Here is a 10,456-nt window from a genome sequence, read left to right on the forward strand (position 1 = left end):
CTGTGTTCCGATTCTATATTCTGTATTCTGTATTCTTTATTCTATATTCTGTATTCTATATTCTACATTCTATGTTCTGTATTCTGAATTCCATATTCTGTATTCTGGTTTCCCTATTCGGTATTCCAAATTCTGTATTCCATATTCTGTATTCTGAATTCTATATTCTGTATTCGGTTTTCTATATTCTACATTCTATGTTCTGGATTCTGTATTCCATATTCTCTATTCTGTATTACATATTCTGAATTCTATATTCTGTATTGTGTTCCACATTCTGTATTCTGAATTCTATATTCTGTATTCTCTGTTCTGTATTCTGTATTCTATATTCTACATTCTATGTTCTGTATTCTGTATTCCATATTCTGTATTCTGAATTCTACATTCTCTATCCATATTCTTTATTGTGAATTCAATATTCTGTATTCTGTGTCTGTATTCTATGTTGTGTGTTCTGTATTCTACATTCTATATTCTGCAGTCTATATTCTGAAATCTGAATTCTATATTCTGTATTCTATGTTCTGTGTTCGGATTCTATATTCTTTGCTCTATATTCTCTATTCTATATACTACATTCTATGTTCTATATTCTGTATTCCATATTCTGTATTCTGTGTTCTGTATTCTAGATTTATCTTCTATATTCTGTATTCTATATTACACATTCTATGTTCTGTAATCTGTATTCCATATTCTGTATTCTGTGTTCTGTATACTATGGTGTGTTCTGTATTCTACATTCTATATTCTGCAATCTATATTCTGAAATCTGTATTCTATACTGTGTAATTCTGTGTTCTGATTTCAGATTCTATATTCTGTGCCCTATATTCTGTATTCTATATACTACATTCTATGTTCTATATTCTGTATTCCATATTCTGTATTCTGAGTTCTATATTCTGTATTCCATATACTGTATTGTGAGTTCTATATTCTGTATTATGTAATCTATATTGAACATTCTATGTTCTGTATTCTGTATCATATACTGTATTCTGAGTTCTATATTCTGTACCCTATATTCTGTATTCCATGTACTGTATTCTGAATTCTATACTCTGGATTCTGTGTTCCATATTCTGTATTCTATATACTACATTCTATGTCCTGTTCTGTATTCCATATTCTGTATTCTGTGTTCTGTGTTCGGATTCTATATTCTGTATTCTGTATTCTGTGTTCCACATCTGTATTCTGAATTCTATATTCTGTATTCTGTGTGCATTCTATGTTCTCTGTTCGGTGTTCGCCGCTTCTTACCTATTCTCTTGTACTTACACTATTTTTCATTCGTTCTATATTCTGTATTCTGTATTCCATTTTACTTTTTTCATGTTATGTATTCTGTATCCATATTCGAACTCTGTGTTCTGTATTCTATTTTGCGTGTTCTGTGTCTGTATTCTATATTCTGTGTTCGGTGTTATATTCTATATTCTAAATTCTGATTCTATATTATATTGTGTTTTATATATTCTATGTTCTCTTTTTGTATTCTATATTCTACATTCTGTATTCTCAGTTCTACGTTCTGGTTCTACATTCTGTGATCTGTATTCCTCCTCTGTGTTCATTATTCTATATCTGAATTCTGTTTTCTATATTGTCAATTCTGTTTTCTGTACTCTGAATTCTGTATTCCTTTATTTTGTATTCTGAATTCTCTTCTGTATTCTGTATTCTATATTCCACATTCTATGTTCTGTATTGTATTCCATATTCTGTATTCTGAATTCTATATTCTGTATTCCATATTCTTTATTGTGAATTCATATTCTGTATTCTGTGTTCTGTATTCTATGTTGTTGTTCTGTATTCTACATTCTATATTCTGCAGTCTATATTCTGAAATCTGAATTCTATATTCTGTATTCTATGTCCTGTGTTCGGATTCTATATTCTTTGCTCCATATTCTCTATTCTATATACTACATTCTATGTTCTATATTCTGTGTTCTGTATTCTGTGTGTGTGTTCTGTATTTACATTCTATATTCTGCAATCTATATTCTGAATCTGTATTCTAAATTCTATGTTCTTATGTTCTGTGTTCCTATTCTATATTCTATATTCTGTATTCTATATTCTATATTCTGTATTCTATATTCTACATTCTATGTTTTGTATTCTGTATTCCATATTCTGTATTCTGAATTCTATATTCCGTATTCTATTCTGATTCTATATTATATTGTGTTCCACATTCAGTATTCTGAATTTATATTCTGTATTCGGTGTTCTATATTCTACATTCTATGTTCTGGATTCTGTATTCCATATTCTCTATTCTGTATTCCATATTCTGAATTCTATATTCTGTATTGTGTTCCACATTCTGTATTCTGAATCTATATTCTGTATTCTCTGTTCTGTATTCTGTATTCTATATTCACATTCTATGTTCTGTATTCTGTATTCCAATTCTGTATTCTGAATTCTATATTCTGTATTCCATATTCTTTATTGTGAATTCAATATTCTGTATTCTGTGTTCTGTATTCTATGTTGTGTGTTCTGTATTCTACATTCTATATTCTGCAGTCTATATTCTGAAATCTGAATTCTATTCTGTATTCTATGTTCTGTGTTCGGATTCTATATTCTTTGCTCTATATTCTCTATTCTATATACATTCTATGTTCTATATTCTGTATTCCATATTCTGTATTCTGTGTTCTGTATACTATGTTGTGTGTTCTGTATTCTACATTCTATATTCTGCAATCTATATTCTGAAATCTGTATTCTATACTGTGTAATTCTGTGTTCTGATTTCAGATTCTATATTCTGTGCTCTATATTCTGTATTCTATATACTACATTCTATGTTCTATATTCTGTATTCCATATTCTGTATTCTGAGTTCTATATTCTGTATTCCATATACTGTATTGTGAGTTCTATATTCTGTATTATGTAATCTATATTGAACATTCTATGTTCTGTATTCTGTATCATATACTGTATTCTGAGTTCTATATTCTGTACCCTATATTCTGTATTCCATGTACTGTATTCTGAATTCTATACTCTGTATTCTGTGTTCCATATTCTGTATTCTATATACTACATTCTATGTCCTGTTCTGTATTCCATATTCTGTATTCTGTGTTCTGTGTTCGGATTCTATATTCTGTATTCTGTATTCTGTGTTCCACATTCTGTATTCTGAATTCTATATTCTGTATTCTGTGTTCTGCATTCTATGTTCTCTGTTCGGTGTTCGCCGTTCTATATTCTGTATTCTATATACTACATTCTATGTTATGTATTCTGTATTCCATATTCTGAACTCTGGGTTCTGTATTCTATTTTGCGTGTTCTGTGTTCTGTATTCTATATTCTGTGTTCGGTGTTCTATATTCTATATTCTAAATTCTGAATTCTATATTCTATATTGTGTGTTATATATTCTATGTTCTCTTTCTGTATTCTATATTCTACATTCTGTATTCTCAGTTCTACGTTCTGTGTTCTACATTCTGTGATCTGTATTCCTCCTTCTGTGTTCTTTATTCTATTTTCTGAATTCTGTTTTCTATATTGTCAGTTCTGTTTTCTGTACTCTGAATTCTGTATTCTTTATTTTGTATTCTGAATTCTCTTCTGTATTCTGTATTCTATATTCCACATTCTATGTTCTGTATTGTGTATTCCATATTCTGTATTCTGAATTCTATATTCTGTATTCCATATTCTTTATTGTGAATTCAATATTCTGTATTCTGTGTTCTGTATTCTATGTTGTGTGTTCTGTAGTCTACATTCTATATTCTACAGTCTATATTCTGAAATCTGAATTCAATATTCTGTATTCTATGTTCTGTGTTCGGATTCTATATTCTTTGCTCTATATTCTCTATTCTATATACTACATTCTATGTTCTATATTCTGTGTTCTGTATTCTGTGTTGTGTGTTCTGTATTCTACATTCTATATTCTGCAATCTATATTCTGAAATCTGTATTCTAAATTCTATATTCTATGTTCTGTGTTCCAATTCTATATTCTATATTCTATATTCTGTATTCTATATTCTACATTCTATGTTCTGTATTCTGTATTCCATATTCTGTATGCTGAATTCTATATTCTGTATTCTATATTCTGAATTCTATATTATATTGTGTTCCACATTCTGTATTCTGAATTCTATATTGTGTATTCGGTGTTCTATATTCTACATTCTATGTTCTGGATTCTGTATTCCATATTCTCTATTTTGTATTCCATATTCTGAATTCTATTTCTGTATTGTGTTCCACATTCTGTATTCTGAATTCTATATTCTGTATTCTCTGTTCTGTATTCTGTATTCTATATTCTACATTCTATGTTCTGTATTCTGTATTCTGTATTCCATATTCTGTATTCTGAATTCTATATTCTGTATTCCATATTCTTATTGTGAATTCAATATTCTGTATTCTGTGTTCTGTATTCTATGTTGTGTGTTCTGTATTCTACATTCTATATTCTACAGTCTATATTCTTAAATCTGAATTCTATATTCTGTATTCTATGTTCTGTGTTTGGATTCTATATTCTTTGCTCTATATTCTCTATTCTATATACTACATTCTATGTTCTTATATTCTGTATTCCATATTCTGTATTCTGTGTTCTGTATTCTATGTTGCGTGTTCTGTGTTGCGTATTCTATATTCTGTGGTCGGTGTTCTATATTCTATATTCTAAATTCTGAATTCTATATTCTATATTGTGTTTTATATATTCTATGTTCTCTTTTCTGTATCCGTATATTCTACATTCTGTATTCTAAGTTCTACGTTCTGTGTTCTACATTCTGTGTTCTGTATGCCTCCTTCTCCGTTCTGTATTCTATATTCTGAATTCTGTTTTCTATATTGTCAATTCTGTTTTCTGTTATGATTTCTATATTCTGAATTCTATATTCTGTATTCTGTATTCTATATTCCACATTCTATGTTCTGTATTCTGTATTCCATATTCTGTATTCTGACTTCTGTATTCTCTATTCTATATTCTGTATTACATATTCTGTATTCTGAATTCTATATTCTGTGTTCTGTGTTCTATATTCTGTATTCTATATACTACATTCTATGTCCTGTATTCTGTATTCCATATTCTGTATTCTGTGTTCTGTGTTCGGATTCTATATTCTTTACTCTGTATTCTGTGTTCAATACTCTGTATTCTGTATTCTACATTCTACGTTCTGTATTCTGTATTCCATATTCTGTACTTTGTGTTCTGTATTCTATGTTGTGTTCTGTATTCTACATTCTATATTCTGCAATCTATATTCTGAAATCTGTATTCTAAATTCTTATTCTATGTTCTGTGTTCCGATTCTATATTCTGTATTGGGTATTCTTTATTCTATATTCTGTATTCTATATTCTACATTCTATGTTCTGTATTCTGAATTCCATATTCTGTATTCTGGTTTCCCTATTCGGTATTCTAAATTCTGTATTCCATATTCTGTATTCTGAATTCTATATTCTGTATTCTCTGTTCTGTATTCTGTATTCTATATTCTACATTCTATGTTCTGTATTCTGTATTCCATATTCTTTATTGTGAATTCAATATTCTGTATTCTGTGTTCTGTATTCTATGTTGTGTGTTCTGTATTCTACATTCTATATTCTGCAGTCCATATTCTGAAATTTGAATTTTATATTCTGTATTCTATGTTCTGTGTTCGGATTCTATATTCTTTGCTCTATATTCTCTATTCTCTATACTACATTCTATGTTCTATATTCTGTGTTCTGTATTCTGTGTTGTGTGTTCTGTATTCTACATTCTATATTCTGCAATCTATATTCTGAAATCTGTATTCTAAATTCTGTATTCTATGTTTTGTGTTCCTATCGTATTTTCTGTATTCTGTATTCTATATTCTATATTCTGTATTCTATATTCTACATTCTATGTTCTGTATTCTGTATTCCATATTCTGTATTCTGAATTCTATATTCCGTATTCTATATTCTGAATTCTATATTATATTGTGTTCCACATTCTGTATTTTGAATTCTATATTCTGTATTCGGTGTTCTATATTCTACATTCTATGTTCTGGATTCTGTATTCCATATTCTCTATTCTGTATTCCATATTCTGAATTCTATATTCTGTATTGTGTTCCACATTCTGTATTCTGAATTCTATATTCTGTATTCTCTGTTCTGTATTCTGTATTCTATATTCTACATTGTATGTTCTGTATTCTGTATTCTGTATTCCATATTCTGTATTCTGAATTCTATATTCTGTATTCTGTGTTCTGCATTCTATGTTCTCTGTTCGGTGTTCGCCGTTCTATATTCTGTATTCTATATACTACATTCTATGTTATGTATTCTGTATTCCATATTCTGAACTCTGTGTTCTGTATTCTATTTTGCGTGTTCTGTGTTCTGTATTCTATATTCTGTGTTCGGTGTCCTAATTCTATATTCTAAATTCTGAATTCTATATTCTATATTGTGTTTTATATATTCTATGTTCTCTTTTCTGTATTCTATATTCTACATTCTGTATTCTCAGTTCTACGTTCTGTGTTCTACATTCTGTGATCTGTATTCCTCCTTCAGTGTTCTTTATTCTATATTCTGAATTCTGTTTTCTATATTGTCAATTCTGTTTTCTGTATTCTGAATTCTGTATTCTTTATTTTGTATTCTGAATTCTCTTCTTTATTCTGTATTCTATATTCCACATTCTATGTTCTGTATTCTGTATTCCATATTCTGTATTCTGAATTCTATATTCTGTATTCCATATTCTTTATTGTGAATTCAATATTCTGTATTCTGTGTTCTGTATTCTATGTTGTGTGTTCTGTATTCTACATTCTATATTCTGCAGTCTATATTCTGAAATCTGAATTCTATATTCTGTATTCTATGTTCTGTGTTCGGATTCTATATTCTTTGCTCTATATTCTCTATTCTATATACTACATTCTATGTTCTATATTCTGTATTCCATATTCTGTACTCTGTGTTCTGTATACTATGTTGTATGTTCTGTATTCTACATTCTATATTCTGCAATCTATATTTTGAAATCTGTATTCTATACTGTGTAATTCTGTGTTCTGATTTCAGATTCTATATTCTGTGCTCTATATTCTGTATTCTATATACTACATTCTATGTTCTATATTCTGTATTCCATATTCTGTATTCTGAGTTCTATATTCTGTATTCCATATACTGTATTGTGAGTTCTATATTCTGTATTATGTAATCTATATTGAACATTCTATGTTCTGTATTCTGTATCATATACTGTATTCTGAGTTCTATATTCTGTACCCTATATTCTGTATTCCATGTACTGTATTCTGAATTCTATACTCTGTATTCTGTGTTCCATATTCTGTATTCTATATACTACATTCTATGTCCTGTTCTGTATTCCATATTCTGTATTCTGTTTTCTGTGTTCGGATTCTATATTCTGTACTCTGTATTCTGTGTTCCACATTCTGTATTCTGAATTCTATATTCTGTATTCTGTGTTCTGCATTCTATGTTCTCTGTTCGGTGTTCGCCGTTCTATATTCTGTATTCTATATACTACATTCTATGTTATGTATTCTGTATTCCATATTCTGAACTCTGTGTTCTGTATTCTATTTGCGTGTTCTGTGTTCTGTATTCTATATTCTGTGTTCGGTGTTCTATATTCTATATTCTAAATTCTGATTTCTATATTCTATATTGTGTTTTATATATTCTATGTTCTCTTTTCTGTATTCTATATTCTACATTCTGTATTCTCAGTTCTACGTTCTGTGTTCTACATTCTGTGATCTGTATTCCTCCTTCTGTGTTCTTTATTCTATTTTCTGAATTCTGTTTTCTATATTGTCAGTTCTGTTTTCTGTACTCTGAATTCTGTATTCTTTATTTTGTATTCTGAATTCTCTTCTGTATTCTGTATTCTATATTCCACATTCTATGTTCTGTATTCTGTATTCCATATTCTGTATTCTGAATTCTATATTCTGTATTCCATATTCTTTATTGTGAATTCAATATTCTGTATTCTGTGTTCTGTATTCTATGTTGTGTGTTCTGTATTCTACATTCTATATTCTACAGTCTATATTCTGAAATCTGAATTCAATATTCTGTATTCTATGTTCTGTGTTCGGATTCTATATTCTTTGCTCTATATTCTCTATTCTATATACTACATTCTATGTTCTATATTCTGTGTTCTGTATTCTGTGTTGTGTGTTCTGTATTCTACATTCTATATTCTGCAATCTATATTCTGAAATCTGTATTCTAAATTCTATATTCTATGTTCTGTGTTCCAATTCTATATTCTATATTCTGTATTCTATATTCTATATTCTGTATTCTATATTCTACATTCTATGTTCTGTATTCTGTATTCCATATTCTGTATGCTGAATTCTATATTCCGTATTCTATATTCTGAATTCTATATTATATTGTGTTCCACATTCTGTATTCTGAATTCTATATTGTGTATTCGGTGTTCTATATTCTACATTCTATGTTCTGGATTCTGTATTCCATATTCTCTATTCTGTATTCCATATTCTGAATTCTATATTCTGTATTGTGTTCCACATTCTGTATTCTGAATTCTATATTCTGTATTCTCTGTTCTGTATTCTGTATTCTATATTCTACATTCTATGTTCTGTATTCTGTATTCTGTATTCCATATTCTGTATTCTGAATTCTATATTCTGTATTCCATATTCTTTATTGTGAATTCAATATTCTGTATTCTGTGTTCTGTATTCTATGTTGTGTGTTCTGTATTCTACATTCTATAGTCTACAGTCTATATTCTGAAATCTGAATTCTATATTCTGTATTCTATGTTCTGTGTTCGGATTCTATATTCTTTGCTCTATATTCTCTACTACTATATACTACATTCTATGTTCTATATTCTGTATTCCATATTCTGTATTCTGTGTTCTGTATTCTATGTTGCGTGTTCTGTGTTGTGTATTCTATATTCTGTGGTCGGTGTTCTATATTCTATATTCTAAATTCTGAATTCTATATTCTATATTGTGTTTTATATATTCTATGTTCTCTTTTCTGTATCCTATATTCTACATTCTGTATTCTAAGTTCTACGTTCTGTGTTCTACATTCTGTGTTCTGTATGCCTCCTTCTCCGTTCTTTATTCTATATTCTGAATTCTGTTTTCTATATTGTCAATTCTGTTTTCTGTTATGATTTCTGTATTCTGAATTCTATATTCTGTATTCTGTATTCTATCTTCCACATTCTATATTCTGTATTCTGTATTCCATATTCTGTATTCTGACTTCTATATTCTCTATTCTATATTCTGTATTACATATTTTGTATTCTGAATTCTATATTCTGTGTTCTGTGTTCTATATTCTGTATTCTATATACTACATTCTATGTCCTGTATTCTGTATTCCATATTCTGTATTCTGTGTTCTGTGTTCGGATTCTATATTCTTTACTCTGTATTCTGTGTTCAATACTCTGTATTCTGTATTCTACATTCTACGTTCTGTATTCTGTATTCCACATTCTGTACTTTGTGTTCTGTATTCTATGTTGTGTTCTGTATTCTACATTGTATATTCTGCAATCTATATTCTGAAATCTGTATTCTAAATTCTTATTCTATGTTCTGTGTTCCGATTCTATATTCTGTATTCTGTATTCTTTATTCTATATTCTGTATTCTATATTCTACATTCTATGTTCTGTATTCTGAATTCCATATTCTGTATTCTGGTTTCCCTATTCGGTATTCTAAATTCTGTATTCCATATTCTGTATTCTGAATTCTATATTCTGTATTCTCTGTTCTGTATTCTGTATTCTATATTCTACATTCTATGTTCTGTATTCTGTATTCCATATTCTGTATGCTGAATTCTATATTCCGTATTCTATATTCTGAATTCTATATTATATTGTGTTCCACATTCTGTATTCTGAATTCTATACTCTGTATTCGGTGTTCTATATTCTACATTCTATGTTCTGGATTCTGTATTCCATATTCTCTATTCTGTATTCCATATTCTGAATTCTATATTCTGTATTGTGTTCCACATTCTGTATTCTGAATTCTATATTCTGTATTCTCTGTTCTGTATTCTGTATTCTATATTCTACATTCTATGTTCTGTATTCTGTATATGTATTCCATATTCTGTATTCTGAATTCTATATTCTGTATTCCATATTCTTTATTGTGAATTCAATATTCTGTATTCTGTGTTCTGTATTCTATGTTGTGTGTTCTGTATTCTACATTCTATATTCTGCAATCTATATTCTGAAATCTGTATTCTAAATTCTATATTCTATGTTCTGTGTTCCAATTCTATATTCTATATTCTGTATTCTATATTCTATATTCTGTATTCTATATTCTACATTCTATGTTCTGTA

This window comes from Camelus ferus, chromosome 21 (genome assembly GCF_009834535.1).
Source record: "Camelus ferus isolate YT-003-E chromosome 21, BCGSAC_Cfer_1.0, whole genome shotgun sequence".
In the NCBI taxonomy this organism is placed as follows: domain Eukaryota; kingdom Metazoa; phylum Chordata; class Mammalia; order Artiodactyla; family Camelidae; genus Camelus; species Camelus ferus.